Here is an 18816-nt window from a genome sequence, read left to right as displayed (position 1 = left end):
ACTTGTGGTGTTCCCCGGGGGTCTAACCTCTCACCCTGGCTTTTCAACCAATCCCTGACAACCCTCGCCCACTGCATTGCCATTTTATGCGCCAATTTTCAGTGCTATGCTCATGACACTCCTAATTTTCAGGTTTCCCTCGACCACCTCTTCTTCTCTCATCTCCGATTGCCTATCTGCCATTCAGGATTGGTGTGCCGCCAACGATCTCTGCACGAAAGCCAGCAAGACGGAGATACTCCTCATCGGCATACCTCCACCCTCCATTCCTCTCACTCTCTGGCCGGCATCCGTTGGCCCTCCACCTACCCCCACAAGTGAGGCTAAGAACCGCAGGGTCATCTTTGACTCCACGCTTTCCTTCTCTGCCCACATCTCTGATGTCTCTAAAAGGTCAAACTTCCTACAGCACCTCCTCAGAGGTATTCTGCCTTTCCTCTCCTTCCCCCAGAAGCCCACTGTCTCTCGAGCCCTGGTTCTCTCTGGGTTGGATTATTGCAACAGCCTCTTTCTAAATCTACCTGCTTCTACTCTCCGCCCTTTGCAACTTATCTAGAACAGGACTGCGAGACTTGTCCTTCGCCTCAAACCCTGGGATCGTATCTCTTCAGCCCTGAAATCTCTCCACTGGTTCCCAGTGGCTGCAAGGATAGAATGCAAGACCCTTTGCATTGTCCACAAGGCTTTCTGGGGCCTGGGTCCAAAATACCTTCAGCTGTCCCTCGGTAAATACCTTCACTCCCGAGCTCTTCGCTCCTCCAACTCCTCCAGGGTCAGTCGTTTTTCAAAGAAATAGGCTGGGGGTAGATCTCCGTCTTCGGCTGTGGTCTCCCTCGGGAACAGCCTCCCTGACATTCTGAAACTTGAGGAGAACCATCTCTGGTTCTGGAAGCACATCAAGACCTTCCTCTAATTTCTGCCTTCTCTCCTCCTCTCCCCTGTTGATCTGTTCTGTCTCGGCATTGTGCACCTGGTCACCCTCTGACTTTCGGGCCCAGGTACCTGCTCACTGTGCCACCCACCCGCACTGCCTCCTGGCAATCCCTTGCGCTGGGGTCTGCCTTACAGCCCCCCACCCCCTTTTCCCCCTGCAATTATCAGACACACTCTGTTGCCTTAAACCTAGCACTTGCCACTTGCTGGCTGCACTACCACTGACTGTTGCTTTTTATTATTTATTTGTGTTTTATCTATTTTTATTCCTTTTACTCAGCACTTTCCACTCCTCCCCCCGAATGACCTTTCCCCTTTCCCTCTCCCATGCACTTGCACATTCTCAATGTCACTGGGCCTAGTAAGATCGCTGTTTTGTTCTCCCCTGTTACCCTCCCTTGCCTCGTCGCACTCTGAAACACTTGTGTACGCGCATGATACAAATAAAATATCAAACAGATGTTTCCCAGCCATCTAGGTTCTGTGGCCTCCCTGCCTGGGATTGGTATGGTTTGGAGGACCACATTTCCTCTTTCCATCTCCCCATCAATTGGTTCCCAGTATTAGCCAGTGGGTGCATCAAATTCCTCTACAGTTGCCTGCAATTGAAAGGTTTCTAAGGCATCTCTGGTGTGCAGTGCCATCTTCTAATGCCCTCTGTGTACAACAGCCGCTCCACAGCATATCACAGTCTCTTCTGGGTGCAGCTATGTCAGAATGCCAACGCCATTGTCGTGCTCTGAATAACTTGAGTATGGATGCGATATTAATAAAATATATCATATCTGTTGAGGATCTTATAGTACAAGCTATTTTGATTTTGATTGGCATAAAATGATGTGGAGAATTCTTTTACTGAGAGGGTGGTCTGCTAATCAGACCCTCCTTTCCAAAAAGCTCCATTTCAAAATTCAAGTGCACACATGTGCCTTGCTGTAATCAGTGTACCAACATATGCAGCACCAGCTCCGCAATGCCAAAGATCGGATACAAGGTTACTGCACAAAGAGGTGGCATTTTCACGGTCTGCACCTCTTAACTAAATTCCAATGATTGTGAAATCTTGACAATCTGGTGGCACGTAACTCTATATATAAGCCATGCCTTGTTTGACATGGCGACTGTGAGTGGCACATCTAAAAAGGCACCGCAATGTGGTTTCACATCAGTGTCAGCCCAGTGAGCAGGGCCTAATTATGACGGGACTGATGTGAATGGGTGTCTAAGCTGTCTCCACAACTGCCATGTGGATCAATACCCAGGATGCTTCCCATTTTGATTGTCCAGCAGGAGGGGTAACACCTTCCCACTAGAGTATAGACATTTCCCCCAGAAGGTCCTGTGGGACCTGTTCTCAAGGGCAGGCATTGAGGTAAAAGCCTCCCTCGCACGAAGGGGCTGAAAACAATATTCATTTTGAAGTCTGAAGGCATGGGAGGGACGGAGTTAGAGTAGCCAGACACAGAAGGTAGTGCTAAAGAAGGATCACACATCATGATTTCTGTTAGGGCGGTGCCTTTTCCCATCCTCTCCATTTCTTGTAGACAAGGCACTCTGGGTGTGATGTCATGAGACAAAGGGCACTTGGTACAACAACCTTGATTGCGTCCCTTACAGCAGGCTTGCTTTGGACTACTCGCATGTGACATTTTGCCTGGGCAGAGACACCCCATCATTGATTCATCTTTGGACCATCAAGATAATTATACACTTTTGGACCTCTGTTGGGAGTACAATCCATTCATGGCCCTCTATCATAGATGTGAAGACAGGAGGTAACCAGGGCAGAGAAGAGAGGTGTCCCCTACCCATCCCAGGGAACAGTGGGGGTGACTGCCTCTCTCTGCTGGCTGCACTGTAACCAGGCGTCTGCTCATTGGAGGTCGGAAGGAACCCCTCTAAGTTCCAGCCAAGCACCCTGGAGTGGGAGGGCAGCCGAAGGACTTGCCTTGTCCTGGAGGTCCTGGGTGGGGACTTACAGCAACTGAAGAACCAATGAGGTGACCGCTCAACTCTCCATGCATCTCCAAACCACCTTGATGCTGGTTTGGGCACCTCTGACGCCATACAAGCTGCTACATAGAAACCACTGGAGTCATCCTTGACCGCGAAGGTCAACTTACACCACATCTATGAGTTTGGTTGACTGGAGCTCTGCTGTCTCCTCATCTTAGACCAGCCGAATCTTCCTGCATCCTCAACTCGACAAGCCACCTGGCACCAGCTTCTTAGACCTTTTAGCTGACGCCGCTGAAGTACCCAGATGATGGGTCAAGCCAGCTGGTGAAGCCAGCTGGCTGCCACAGGCCAGCCTACACTTCTCTGCACCGAGGCCGCCAAGTTTTCTAGCACTGCCGATCCGACATTGCCCACCATCCCCAGCTCCCTCAACTCACAAGATGATGCAACTGCCTATCAGCACTGCATTGTTGGATTTGTGCCACCGCACCACGACTCGACACCAGCCCAGTGCAGAATGTGCCCAGATTCCCAGTTCATTGCCAAAAAGCCTGGCTCAACGCTGTTGAGCCCCAAAGTCATGACTAACATACTCTCAAGAAGCCCTGTCCCATTTGTAGGCCATTTCCATCAAGCAACAACTAGTTCACTAGTTCGGGAGAATTTTCCACGCAACCCAAAACAGGCACACAAATATTTTATTATTTTTTTATTTATTAGTTCTTTTGGTCACGAGAAACTCGAGACCTTTCAACTTAATAATATACAAAATAATGACAATAGGAAAATGAAACAAATACAAGAACATCGAAACAATAAGACAACAGTTATGCAATCATAATTAAAACAAGAAGACAAAAAAAGGCTGAAATAAAACAATGTTTCCAGTCTCCTTCTCAATAATTGAGCAAGGCTCTATACAATAATTTCAAGGGTACATGCATTGCTAGTTTCAATTGATGGAGGTAATTTACAACAGCATATCTCACTGCCTTTCTCTTGGTATAAAATAATAGATCCCATAATTTCTCTGTTGTCAGATCCCGATATTCAGTAAATAGATGTTTAAAATGAACACAGCGGACTAATAGTAATTCTTCACATTCAGAGCATAGATGTTTAAATGTAATTTTATTTATTACATTTCTTTTTTTATGAACCAGAGACACAACTTAATAGCATTGATTCCCTACTGTCTCCGTCTCGTTATGGGACACGAAACACACGTATGAACAGGAGGTCTATTTATTAAGAATGGAAATAATTAATCCAATTTAAAATATAGAGACATTATACATCTATGACATCCCAATGTCAATGGTTACCACATCGAAGAATGATCAATACGCTGGTCAATTCAATTGTCAATGCTACATTTACTTGTACTTAATAAACACACATCTCAAGATATCTACATTTGGTTTTCACTGAGCGCACATTTACCTTAAGTTGAAAAGTGTGTCAGGGTTCAGTATAAATCTTCATTTGATAAACTAAATCCGCACATCCCCATCTATCTAAATCTCAGTTATTTGGACTAGACATGCAAGCATCTCATACAGCATTCTACTAAGCTCAATTTAAAAACGGGCTACTTGATTTTACCACATGCAAAAAGAAAAATGCATGTTTAACATGCACGTTTGCTAGATTGCCTTCAATGATTTTTGTGATTAATTGCCACCTTGAAAGGGTGTGAAATCCTAGGCTTTTTTTATTTGTGTTAAATAATAAAATGATGCAGGTAATTCCTTCTCTGAAAGGGTAATCAGCCTCCCTGTGTTTGGATGCACGAGAAAAGAACAAACCTTGTCCCTTGAGACCCTAGAGTGCGACACACAGCTCCTGAAAGCTTGAACACAGACAGGATGCCTGCCTTTTCAAGCCGCGATTCAATTGTGTTCGATGCCAAGTGAACCCCCAGGACCCTTTGAAGCAGGTGAAATGCTGTTTGCTATTCAACTTCATTTGCCACCACCCCCGCAAGCCGAAGTGCATCAATGCCTCGGCTGGAACCAAGAAGGATCGCTGCAAGCACATTTGTCCGAATTGCCACCTGCTTCATCGCTGCCACCACTAAGTCAATTGAACCTGGTTTCCCTCGAACCTCGACTTCAGCATCGAACCGACTCACCTATGTATGCTGGCCCCAGCTCGCTGCCGTCGAACCTTCCCTGGTGATCTGCATCTCTGGGGTAACGCTTCGAACAGCAGCTACCTTCCCATTCAATCCCAACTTGACACCAACTTGCTGCTGAACAGACGTGACTGACACATCCTTGAACCGAAAAGAAACCACAAACTATGCTGAGAACACTGTTTAAATGACTTCGAACAGGCAAGAAATGTGCAAAGGTATTACTGACTAATCTGAAACCCCTTCTGGCCCCCAGAGATAGGCTAAATCATCATAATCCCTTTTGCAACCTCAAGAAATATCCTTTTTGAACAGTGTGGTCTTTTAATTTACTTTCCATCCCTGTCTCATTACCCAGAGTGCTGCATGTAACCTATCTTTGCATATTCTGTGTTACTTTTACAGGGGTGGGTTTTTACAGTGTTGTCTAGTTTGTTATCATTGTACATGGTGTGTTGGATTAAAGTATTTATTTCTTTTACAGAACCTGAATTTGACATTCCTTTATTTTGGACCGTTATAGTTCACTGTTTGTGTTGCTACTGAACCAAAGTCACACCCCTCTTGAGAGTATAGCCTTCCCCCAGACCCCTTAACCACAAAAAGGTGGGGTTTATCTTTCGACTGTGCCTCTTTTACCTTTATGATGCTGTTGGCTCTTGGTTTCTAGCAGTGTGGGGGCTGAGTTGGCGCTTTAGCCTCTACTCCTCCTTGTACTCCTGCAGGACATAAATTATTTGTCACAGTGTTCTATTATATTAATGTGTAAAAAACAAGTGTACATTTGTCATTTTCAACATGCAACTTAAAGTGGGGAAATGAGTAGCAGTTAACCCTTTTCACTTTGTCATTAGTGGTTCAGCACTAATAACGGGACTCTGCTTGGGGATGTAACCAGGGAATGACTTCAATTACATTTCTTTTCTAGGTATTTACAAAGTGAGATTATTTTGGCTTTCCTTTCATTCTGTGATTGTGCATTGCACAGCAGAAGAGTCTGGGATCTCCCAATATACACACCGGTGGACCAATTTTTATCAAATCTATCATTGCAGAAGAGCATACACTTCTAATATATTTACTAATTTCCCAGGATGTACACTCTATATACCCCCTCAGTAGTTTTACTAATCAAAGCAAACGGGGAGTAGGTACTGCTTGTCCAACCCCTGATTCCTCTGCAAAATTCCTGTTGATGCAGTAAAGCTTGGTGAAGGTGTGTATAGGCCTCCACGTAGCTGCTCTGCAGATGTCTGCAAATGATACCCCTGTCAGGAGCGAGCAGTGGTGGACGAGAGTATCCTCAAGAGTGTGCCTGGCCCAAACCACGAAGAGGCCGAATGAAAAACAAGCAGAGAGTCAACCAGAAATAGAAGCTCTAGATAAGACTTTCCCAGTGGCACAGGCCCAAATGCAACAAACAGCTACGAGGACTCTTGGAAAGCTTTGGTCCGATGAAGATTATGTTCATCATCGAGCTTAGCAGGAGAGCTGAAGAAAGCAGACAGGACAAATGGCTGTCTGAGGTGAAAAGAAGATGGTACCTTGGGCATGAATGAGGGACTGGTTCGAAGGAGAACATTGTTCTTGTAAAAGAGGCAAGGTCAGCGCGAGGAGAGTGCCTGAATTTTGCCCACTCTTCAGTTCGAGGTGATCGTCACCAGGAACGCCACCTTCCAGGAGATACATTTTATATTAGACTTATGCATTGGCTCAAAAGAAGCCTTCATCAATTTGGAGAAAACAACATTTAGCTCACAAGAAGGTGCAAGTGTGGGTGAAAGTGACATTGGGGTGAATGTGAAGTGAGAAATAGCTGAAAGATTAACCTTGATCGAAGAGTGGGCAAGGCCACCGGTAGCCAGGGAGAGTAAGTATGGCAGGATCTGTTGCAGTTGGAATTTAAGGGGGGGGGGGGGGGGAGTTTCTACCCCGTGCCTCAGAAAGGACATCCCTGCAGTCCTGGAGCATGGCAATGCGGTCAAATTCTAAGGACATAGGAGTCCAGCTGTAGGGGAGGACCTCGGTCCTGTTCCTGGACAGCAGTTTTTGCACTGGCAGAAGCCTGATGGGCAGGCCAATGAAAGGGCTAGAAGTTACGAGAACCTAAACCGCCAAGGCCAAGATGGTGGCACAAGGTTCAGTCTGCACAGCTACTGTTTGGGAGTGTGGAGATCTCTTGGTGTGAGTGTAAACAGTGGAAAAGCGTGCTGGAATCTTCCATCCCACAGAAACATGAAGGCATCGTCCAGGTGGGCTGGATGAGGGAGCCTACTGGTGAACAAGTCGCATCTGCCGTTGTCTTTTGTGGCAACGAGTTCCTTGCTGAGGGATCAGCCAAAGACTGTGTATGCCCGGTTGGTGAAAGGGGATTGTGACGAATTATGGGAATACATACCTTCTCTTCCCACCACCCCGAGCCCCCAGTGAGGCTAGGGCGGTGAACCCGCTCTCAAATACCCTCTGTGGAGGTGAAGGCAAGTGGGACCTCACTGTGAAAGGCTTCCCCTTAGGGGACAAGTACTTCCATTCCTATGATGAACTCCCTCAAGTGGTGCATACGATAGCTTATGTGGGGTGGTTTACAATACCAGACCCTGTGAAATACCAAGTCTAGGACAAGGAAAACTACAATACCAGAAACTGTGAAGTATCAAAACTGGGACGAGGAAACTCCTAATGGATAGTTATCTTATAAGAAAAGGACATGTCGCGTTAAATCAAGATGCCCAATCCACTGAGATGAATATGTAGATAAATGTGCATTCAGAGAGAGATGAACAAGAAGGAGAGACAGAGAGAGAACCACATATGATACCGGAGGAAGGCCTCAAGCTATGTCAACCTTGACCAAGAAAGAAACCTGTAAGCTTGCAAGTTTCAAACTCGCTTAACTTTGCAATACGGTACGCCAGATAAACGGCGACCCAAAGCACGAGGGAACAGAAGGACGTGGGCGCTGAGTAGAAGGTGGTGGCAGGACCATAGACAGGAATCTGAGGTGGATATTGGGTCCAGGTGACATCGCCGATAACACAGACAGGAGAAGGCTGTAGGGGTGTACAGTCACACAACGGAGGACCAGGGCACTATAAAGAGACAGGAAACCGCAAGGAGATTGATGCCAAAGAAGAAAAGATGTCAGTGGTCCGTGAACCGATAAGACGTTCTCCTACTGCAATGAAGGTAACAGGGAGAAAGAGAGGCCCCACAGTGGTCATTATATCATACACAGTTAACTTGTCCCAGTAGAAAGTCTGAAACAAAGTTAAACTTGAAATAAAGGAAGTACAAGGGTTGTTACTTTAGAGAAAGAACTGTTGAGCAGCTAAATAATGAGATAAGAGAACAATTGATAAAAATACCCTGGGAAAAGGGGAAAGTAACTAGACATCCTGTACAAACCCAAGATAAGCTTGAAGAGGAAACAAGATATGGAAAAGATCTTAGAGAATTTTGGCAATTGAACCACATATCAAGAAAAGAACCACATATCAAGAAAATCCCAACAAAGCTCAGCTAACTTTTGGATATGCTGAGAACCACAGACAAGAAAGGAGAAATAATAAGAGTACCTCAAGAGGGCTATCTAAAGAGAAGAGAATGCCCAATAACCCAATTAAGGAACTAAGGAATTTAATCCAAGAAGTCACAAGAGAACATTTGCAGATTACATACTAAAATGACTAGCACTAGACATACCCTCGGGAGAAGGGAATCATTCTCCAGACCTAGGTTAGTTTTCATAGTGGTAGGGTCAGAAAAGGGTAGTTTTGGACAGCAGACTAATTCCTTTAGAACATTCACGAATGACTGTCAAGCACCTTAGTCAATAACATAGGCAGGGACCCCCCCATAGTGATAGGGAAAGGTACGCTTTATCCTTTTACTTAAATAAAACATTTGACACCAAGTGAGTCTGTCTTCCTTCTGACTCGCCACAGGATACAAACATTCCCTGGGCCAGAGTCCATTTGCATGGATATTGAGCCTTGACTGAGAGGATTCGAGATCTGGTGCCATCCCGTTTCCTGATGTAGAAAATCATGGTTGCATTGTCAGTGAACCCCCGAAAAACTTTCCCTTTCAGATGTGGCAGGAAAGATTTGAGGGATCAGAACACCTCCGGAGCTCCAGAAGTTGATGTGGAGAGATTTTTTTTCTGGCAACCAGGGGCCTCAGGCGTGGAGACTGGCAATGTTGGCTCCCCAACCTTCCATGGATGCATCCGTTGTAACAGTCACTTGATGGGTTGGGACTGTGAAGGGGGCTCCGGCGGTGTGATTAGCAGCATTTTCCCACCAAAGCAGTGCATTGTGAAATTGACTGCTTAGAGACAATTTGTCCTCCCAATGGTAGGAGACTTGTTCCCAGCAGGCATCTAGGAATTCCTGCATAGGGTGTGTGGAACCTGCAATTGTTAATGGGCATGATGCACAAAGACATCATGCCTAAGGGGGACTTGAAGGCTCGGACTGAGGCCAACCATTTACTGGGACAGCGCTTGAATCTTAAAGTATAGATTTGACCCTTCCAAAAATTCACAAAAGGTACAGTACAATACCATCAAGCAGACCAATCATCAATGGAATAGGATCTGTAAGTGAACCCGTTCAGCATACATAGACACCTACAACCATTAGCAGCCAGCCTGGCATCATATGTACAAGACAGCAAGCACATTACACAGCAGCTCGAACACATCAACTAGGAAGAAGATTATAGACTGGTCACCTTTGATGCCAGTGCACTATATACAAGCATCCTACACTTAAAAGAAATGGAAACAGTGGATTACTTTCTTAAAGCTAGATCAATTTACTATTTGGATCAGAAGAATATGATCCTTGAAATGCTAAACTTTGTACTTAATAACAATGTGTTTCTCTTCAATAATACCATATATAAACAACGCCAAGGGACTGCAATGGGGGCAAGATTTGCTCCCTCATATGCAAACTTATACATGGGGAGCTATGAACTTGAGCATGCCTGGAACCATCGCGCAGGGATGGAGACCAGACATCTTTGAAAGAGTACCACAAGTTTCTAAACACAAACAACTACAATCTTAAATTAACAATGGAAGAAAGCAAAGATAGAATACATTTCCTAGACCTGGAGTTATATATATATATATATACCACCAGAGAATACAATCTACACTCTATATTAAACCCACATCTGGAAACAGTATACTACATGCAAAGAGCAACCATCTTCAGCATATTATCCGCAACATACCATACAGAGAATTCCTAAGAATCAAAAGAAATTGTACCCAAGAAGCAAACATGATGAAAAATGTGGAAACTGCCTTAGGCAAATTTCAAGCAAGGGGCTATAAAAGCACACAACTTAATAAAGCACTCATGAAAACAAAACTTCTATCTAGAAATGAACTTCTACAAAACAAATCGGCAAACCCTGAAAAACAAACCAAAAATGCAATACGATTCATATCATACAGCGCGGACCACATGATACTGAAAAAAAATATTGAAAAAACACTGGTATGTATTGAAATTAGACAAGGCTCTAACAAATCATATTGAAGATCAACCAAGCATTACATACAAAAGAGCCAAGAACTTGAAACAGATACTATGTCCCTCACATTTTGTAAAGGAATCAGTAAAAATAGGAAAAAACAAACTGTGGTCAACAGAAAGACTTAAAGGCAACTGCAAACGTGGCTGTGTAATTACTGCAAATACTCAGAGAATGGAAAAAAGAAAATCACATTACCAGATGGAAAAAAACATGAGATCCAGGATTTCATCAACTGTAACACCAATCCTGTAATGTATGCTATTGATTACATTTGCAAAACACTATGTGGGCAGCACGATTAGAGCCTTGAAAACAAGGATTTCGCAACATCTTAGAACAGTTAAAAACCAAGACACCAGATCCCCAACTATGCAACAGAACATGACGTATCCAACATAGAAGTAATTAGATTTTATGGACTGGAAATTGTTCGAACCCTGGCAAAGGGGGGGGGGGGGAGCAGAGAAAAAATGTTACGTCAAAGGGAAGCAATTTGGATTTGCAATTTAGACTGCTGCAATATAGGTCTGAATTCTGACACGGAAATGGTACATTTTTTGTGAAATAAGTAATTTTTGTGAAATATGTAAAATTATCATTTATGAAATGTACTTTACCTTTTGAAATGAAAGTGTTTACAGCAATTACTAAACTATATATAAAATGCCAGACAACTGAATTATACTATGAGCACCAATCAAAGGCATTATCAGAATTAAAAGACAATTTACAAAGTAAGCATCAGGAATAATTAGGTATCTAATAACAAAAAAAGCAAATGTTAAACATTGCACCTACGTTATTCCTTAGCATTTTATATGCCACCCAAATAGACAAAACAGCTGCCACAACAATACCAAGGGACTTCTCTGTACTAATTAATAATTATATTCCACCATTGGGCCCATATTCGAGAATATGTAAACCCAAGCCGGCTTAGTAAACTATCCGCATGCATAAACACCCGCCATGATGTCATCACGCACGCATGGGAGGAATAACCCGGCACGTGATGACGTGTATAAATAAACGGCCATCTTAGTAAATCCGTATCGGCAACCACGATCGGATCTCCATCGAGGGTCAAATGAAAGCTCCTCTCTAGAAAAATGATGATTCGAAAAGAAGGTAAGCCATTAGAACCCTATTATTTATTCTCTCAACAAGCATAGAAAAACAAGGGGGAAACAAATAACTGCGACATTTTTGCTTCTTTCGATATTAGATGACCAACAAGTCCTAACAGACAGAGAGAGATGTTAAAGAGCTGATAAATCAGCGTTTTGAAAGACAAACTAAAAGCAAGCGTTGAAAATACTAGAACCCTCAGACGGAAAAGGAAGATTTATATGACCTATATGATAAATGAGAAGTAAGTATAAATAATGTAATCTGTGCAAAGAACATATTAGCATTGACTAATTGAATACAGGGCCCAATAGATCTCAATTCGGAACCATTCATATACTTTTTTTTGTTCCCTTAACTTACAGGCGAAATCATTACATTAGACTAACAACAACCCTCCTGATGAACCATCTGAGAGGACAGAGAAACCCGTGTAGAGGGAGATAAGAGGGAGAAACAAGTGCACATTGCATATACCATATATATTGGCATCGGCTGTATAATTCAAAACAACATTAGAGAAAAACGAGAGTGATTTGAAAATGGAAGTATAAAATTGTGTTAAAGAAAAAGTGCATGAATACTCTGTATGAGCATATTACAGAGTCCAAGGCAACTAAAGATTGTTATGGAAGTATAATTTGATGAATGAACATTTACAACTGATGATAAAAAATCTTTTTGGAGCGCATCCAAAAGTTTGTTCATTTCAATTTAGCAATTAAAGCACTGGTCAGTCGCAGTGACACAGAGATTAGGTGCTGCAAACACACACAACTAAAACAAGCCCAAATCTTTTTGAATACAAGGAAACACGCCATAGTTGTCAAAGGCTGGGATCCAACAATACTTTATAGATTTGACCCTGTTTACAGACTGGGTGGTAGTGGATGATGCGATGTCCAGGCATGCACCTAGAAACAGTATTTGCTGTGACAGTGTCATGGATGATTTCTCGTAGTTAAACTAGAAGACCAATCATGTAAGACAAGCTTTTGTGGATGCTGTGTATTGCAGGCCTGGCTCGATAGAAGTGCCCTAATCATACAGGTAAGGGTAGACTTGTATCCCTGATTTTCTAAAGTGCGTAGCAGCCGGGGCAAGGCATTTGGCAAACACCCTTGGGGTGCATTTGAGGCCGAAGGGGTGGACATTAAATTGAAAGTGGTGGCCCGCCACTTCAAAGAAAAGGAATGTGCGATGACGGTGGTGAATGGGGATGTGGAAATAGGCATCCTCCATGTCAAGGGACATGAGAAATTCTCACCTGCTTAGCTGGCTGAGAATCTTTTGCAGTATGAACAACTGGAACAGGGAATTTTATTCAGATATTGCAGAGGTCAGGGTTTGGTCGTTTTACTTTTTTCGCACCAGAAGTATCATGAATGCACTTCTCGATTCCGCTGCCATAGCTCCCTTTGAAAGTAGTGACAGTACTTCCAACTGAAGTGTGTGAAGGTGTTTTTCTGGGTTTTCGGTAAGGGGGTGGTCAGCGGTCTGAACAAATTCAAGGGTGTGGCCTTGGTCAATTAAGCACCCATTTGTCTGTAGTTATTCGCCTCCATTGAGGTAGTAATGAAGACAGGCACCCACCTACTCGGGTGCTGAAGTGGGTGGCCGGTGATGTGCAGGAGTCAAGCGATTGCCGATTGGTCTTTGGGCTGAGAGGAGCTGCAATGTCTGTGAGAGCCCCTGTAAGATTGAGACCAAGCCTTGCATTGCTTACCCAAGGTGTACAATGTTCCTCTGTACACTTGGGAGTGGTATGAGGAGTGGTAGTAGCTGCCAGACATGGAGAATCACTGTTGTGAATGAAAGGACTTAAACGGTTGTCAGAGTTGAAGAGTGCCCAGGGACCGGGCTCTGTCCGTATCCGTTATGATAGGTTGAGGAGTATCATCCACATACTTGCCAAAAAGGTCTTCCACATCAAAAGGTCCCTGGCCTGCATATTAGGTCTGAAATAGTAGGACAGCATCATTGCCAATCTGGCAGAATCCTTTGTCGGCAATGCCAACTTGTCATGGTCTGAAACGGATTTGCCCTCCCTGAGCAAGACAATTTTGAATCCCAGCGCTTCGGCATAAATGCTGTGATGGCGAGTGAATTTGCAGAATTCATTGTGGTAGCCAATATGGAAATAACCCTTGCTGAAGGCATCAAGCTACCTGCTTTCCGTTTCAGGTGAGACAGCACATGGCGATGAAATATTGGCAGACCTTTTCCTGGCTGCAGCGGAAACTACAGAATTGAGACTAGGTTGGGTGTGTAGGTATTTGGGGGCATTATTTGGTGCCCTATAGTTTTTTTTTAATCATAAAAGTCCTTTTATGGCAGAGCCAGAACAAGTTTTTCATATCGACTTGCCTTTCTTCCCCAATGTCGTCCAGTATTGGAATGGATACTACTGTCTTACTAGACTCCTCTCTCCACTGGTTAAGGAACCCTTCCTTTCTTTATTCAGTGTGGAGGAAGTTTAACATGTTGGCGGCTTACGAACTAGTTAGTACTGGAGGAGTGAGTAGAGGCCATATCTGGATGTCTATCCTTGTGTGAATCAGTGTCCGAGGATATTTCCAGAGGTGGTTGTTTGTCCGGTAGAGGTGGATGCTGATGGCGATACGGAGGCCAAGGCCAGGATAACGTAGCAGGCATCTGGTCCAGTGGGAGAGGAACAGCAGAAATTCTCATCAGGAGTTCCAACAAGAGGGTTGATACAATATCCGTGAATAAGTAGTGCACACCTCATAGTGGCTACGAAGCACCTGGTAGGTCCATCAGAGGACGTGCTGGTGTAGGAAGCACTGGACCCCTTTTGCAATGGCGCAGAGGGGCTTAAGAACGGTGGTGTGGAAGATTGCCCAGAGCAATGCCACTGGTTTAGATTTATTCAAAACCTTCCACCCATCACTTTTTTGGTTGTAGTTTGTCTCCCTTTGTGAGAGGGGGTATATACCGAGACGTGGAACCCTTGCTGGCTGCGCCATAGGGAACCAAGCTGCATCTTACTAAGGAGGTCCAACAAGGCTGAGAAATGTCTGGGGTTGCTAGAGTTCCTGCGCAGAGGGGACCTGGCCTAGCAGTTCGGGCTGGGCTGGTACCATTGGAGGCAGTACCCGACTGATTTGCATATGGCTGGACCCCTTTTGCAATGGCGCAGACGGGCTAAAAAATAGTGGTGTGGAAGGTGGCCCAGAGCAATGCCAGTGGTTCAGATGTATTCAAAACCTTCCACCCATCACTTTTTTGGCTGTAGGAAGCAGGCTAGGAAATGCCTCTTCTTCCTCTGAAAACATCCCTCAAAGTCAGTGTCAATGTCCATAGGAGGAATAGTGGAAGGGAATGACAAGCTGGGAGGGGCATAAGGTGGCAGCATGAAGAGGGGCTGTTTCGGTCTACTGGGCTGCATAGGAACTCAATGTGGATGCGCTGATGGTGGCCGCGACGAGGAAGCAGTCATTGACGGAGGAGGCTTGGAGTCGGAGGGTTTTGGGGGTGTTCTTTCCATTAGTGGGCGCTCATTCAAAATAGAATATCCTGGTATTTTGTATTTGACTGTGTGAGGGTTACAATGGAGTGGTTGGCCCAAGTGACCCGGATACCAGGGGCGAAACAGTGGCAGAAGTGGGCGAGTGGTGGGGCCGCAGAGAACGCTCACCAGGCACGGGGGCGGCAGACGTGGAAAGAAAAACCTTGGGAGGAGTCGACATGGGAGAAACCGACCCAGCAGTCGGCAACGCCATTTCAGAAAAAGAGGCTAGCCAGGATGCGGTAAACCCTCCTGGGCCACGGTCTTTAACGAAGACCATGTGGACACAGACCTACACTGCGGGGACGCAGAATGGCATCACCCAACGGTAGCCACACCAGCGACAGCCCAATACAAGGCCCAATACAAATACAGAATGCTTTCCCCTCACTGAAACACATACCTTCTGCATCCAGCATTAGCAGGTCCCTGGGAAACGACATGGGAATCCCTTTGCCGGTGCCGGGTGGAGAGGCATTATGGAAGCCTTCACTACGGAAAGAAGGGGGCCGGGGCTTGGGTGTTTTTTTGTAACCTACGGGATATGGATAACAGCATGCCACCGCCCAAATAAGGTGAAAACTGGAGGACTAACAAGATTTTCTCTGCTCTGTTTCAGAACAAATTGGAGTTGGAGGAGAGAGCAGCCCCAGAGCACCACTGGACATATGAAGATTACGTCCAGGAGTACTCCCAACCAGCCTTATCTCAGGAACTTCAGGAACTACAGCAGAACGCTTCTGCACAAGACTAGAAGCTCATAATAAGGAACTTCTTAATTTTGTTTTCTTCTGTTTTATGTCAATAAAGACAATTTTGAGTTCAGGCATCCAAGCTCTCCTGCTTCTTCTTACATAATTTGGTGGCAGCAGTGGGATTCCGATGCTCGTCATGGAAGGCATCATTAAGGCGCTAGCAGATGGACAGCAACAATTGCAACAACTAATCCAGGTGCAAAGCCACCAGGCACAAACCGATAGACAGACCCTACAACAAGCCATGCAACTGCAGGTTCCCAACCAAGACGCTTTGAAACAAGTTACAGAAGCCATGGTTTCTTCCAGAGGGCATTCACTTGCACCAACTACAGTCTTACAGAAGTTCTAACCAGGGGACGATCCGAGCTATTTCTTTTTACAAACTTTGGGTGGGTGTCACGTAACTCATTAGCCAGTTGAAAAATGGGGACACTTCATTGCCCCTTTGTTAACTGGCTCCATGCAAGGAGCTTATCAGGCTGCGAACCCTGCTGGGGACACATCTTATTGCGACATAAAAGGACCATTCTGTTAAGGAAGGGGGTGGACGAAGATGCATACCGAGTGCGTCTCAGACACCAAGCTGCACACCAGAGAGACACTAAGGCAGTTATATTATAAAATGCACAACCTGACGGACGAGGGGCTAAAACAGACTACCAGCTCTACACAGGAAATAATGGACAAAATAAAACTTGAGGAATTTATAGAAGCCCTTCTGGCTGCAATGCAACGCTGGGTGCGCCAACATCATACGCCGCCATTGGCCATGGCCCTCGATATAGCTTCTGCCTCTGGTAGAACCCGCCAAACCAGTGGTACCACGAGGTCCAAACACCCTGGAGCCAAATCCACTTCAGGTAGAATCCAGAGGAATACCATGGCCCAATGTGAACCGGCAGCCCCAATGCTTTGACTGTGGCAAATGGGGTCACATTGCAAAATTCTGCACAAGAAAGCCTAAATCCGAACCTATGGAGATCGGATACATACAAGGGCGTGAGTACCGGAAAAGCAGACAACCCTATCTCGTGGAGGTCCAGGTGGACGGGACGCCGAGACAAGGACTCCTAGACAGTGGAAGCGAACAGCCAGCCATCAGACCGGAGGTAAGTGGGGGAGGGATGATTGGGAAACATCTAATAACCGTTAAAAGTGTACATGGGGATACCAAGCCATACCCATCAAAGCATCTAACATTAGAGGTCAAGGGTGTTGGTTCCAAAATGAAGGTTGCCATAATGCCTCACTTACCAGCTGAGGTCCTAATAGGAACAGACTTAACCGCTTTCCGAGATGTTTTGCTAACAGAGTGGCTCCAGAGTGCCCCATTCTCCCAAACAGAGGTATCACCAGAAGCCTTAAAGCCTCAAAGAAAGTGTAGAAGGGAAGTTAGAGAAGGAAAAAGGGAGTGGGCAAAGACCCACAAGTTCAGTGGAGTCAGATTGGTTGCCGGACGACAAGAAAACATCCTTCCGGAACGAGTTAACAGATTCTACTCTGAAGAGTGCGAGGGAACAAGCTCACACTAGACCTGAAAAAGGTACAGAGTATCTGTGGTTTAAGCTACACAGAGGACTCAACTATCGAGTAACCACTGACCAATCCAAACAGGAAATCGAACAGTTACTGGTTCCTGTAGGGTTCCGCCCGTCTGTGCTCAAACTGGCCCACGATGAAGCTTCAGGAGGCCATCTTGGCCGAGAGAAAACCCAAGATTAGTTACTGAAGAGGTTTTATTGGCCAGGGGTTTATCGCAATGTCGCCAAGTACTGTGAAGAATGTGCTATGCGTCAAAAATCCAACCCGACAAAACCCCTTTGGGCACCCTTGAGACCCATGCCCCTCCTTAAAGAGCCATTCTTCAGAATTGGAATGGATATCGTGGGTGCATTGATATGATTGTGTATAGGCACTATATAAATAAACTATGCGTTTCTAAGCGCTTCAAGGCAAGGGAGGGAACAAGGGAAAATACAATGACATTCTTACAAGCCATGAACAGTAATGATGTGAAATTGACTATCGTACTCGGCCTGACGACATTTCAGATAGTGCAAGAGCTAAGACATAGATAAGGAAGGGAGGGAGGGGGGGAGTGGGAAGGAAATGGAAACAGACAGGCGACTACCGTACTAGGCGGAGGACATTTCTGGTAGAGCCGGAGAAAAACAAAACAAAAGGTGAGGGAGAGGGGTGCAGAAAGGGAGGGGAGGAACGAAACAAGCAACTATCATACTAGGCCTGACGACATTTCAGATGGTGCTGGAGGGGATGTGGGGAGGAGAAAAACTGTAATGGCAGGGTGGAGGAAACAGGCGAGGTTGCTATCATATTAGGCCCAGGGACAATTCTGATAGAGTAAGTGCATAGAAGAAAGTAAGGGGAGGAGATAGGAAAAGGGAGAAGGGAAAGGAGGAGAGAACATAGAGTAAGCAGTCAAAAAGAGTGGAGAAGCAAGAGTGAAGAACGAATACAATTGCAAAAGTCAGTAGTAACACAATGTTGCAAGCCAGGATACAAGATGAAGATGGGAACAGCATGATTCAGGGCCACCATGAGTACAAGATGCAAAGGTCCAGCATGAGAGTTGAGACAGGGTTACGCACTGTGAATGAATGAAGTCCATAAAAGTCAAATCCAGCACTGGCCACAAGACGGTGATGGTGAAACCAGAATGTATCAGGTCAGACTCCTGCAGAAGTAGGCTGGAGCAGGTTGAGGGGGAGCAGGGTAGAAGAATCAAGCAAAACAGGCAACATCTGGTTACGAGAAGGGGGGGTGCAAGGGAACATCACAGGGGGACCAGAGGTGGTGGG

The 18816-nt window shown here is 45.2% G+C and overlaps 1 protein-coding gene and 1 long non-coding RNA gene across 2 annotated transcripts in view; one reads left to right on the top strand and one right to left on the bottom strand.

The window, feature by feature from the left end:
• LOC138453526 (uncharacterized) overlaps nucleotides 1-16059 on the top strand; it is a 174110-nt gene extending 158051 nt beyond the window's left edge. Inside the window, exon 4 of the long non-coding RNA XR_011260459.1 lies at nucleotides 15859-16059. This is a non-coding gene — a long non-coding RNA (uncharacterized lncRNA). The remainder of the gene's footprint in view (nucleotides 1-15858) is intronic.
• BACH2 (BTB domain and CNC homolog 2) overlaps nucleotides 1-18816 on the bottom strand; it is a 1375433-nt gene that overhangs the window by 448718 nt on the left and 907899 nt on the right. The gene's annotated exons all lie outside the window — the stretch shown is intronic.

The sequence above is a fragment of the Ambystoma mexicanum genome, chromosome 4p (genome assembly GCF_040938575.1).
Source record: "Ambystoma mexicanum isolate Mex_15411 chromosome 4p, UKY_AmexF1_1, whole genome shotgun sequence".
NCBI lineage: Eukaryota > Metazoa > Chordata > Amphibia > Caudata > Ambystomatidae > Ambystoma > Ambystoma mexicanum.
The sequence above is the reverse complement of the archived record's forward strand: the minus strand, read 5'-3'. Positions and strand labels throughout refer to the sequence as shown.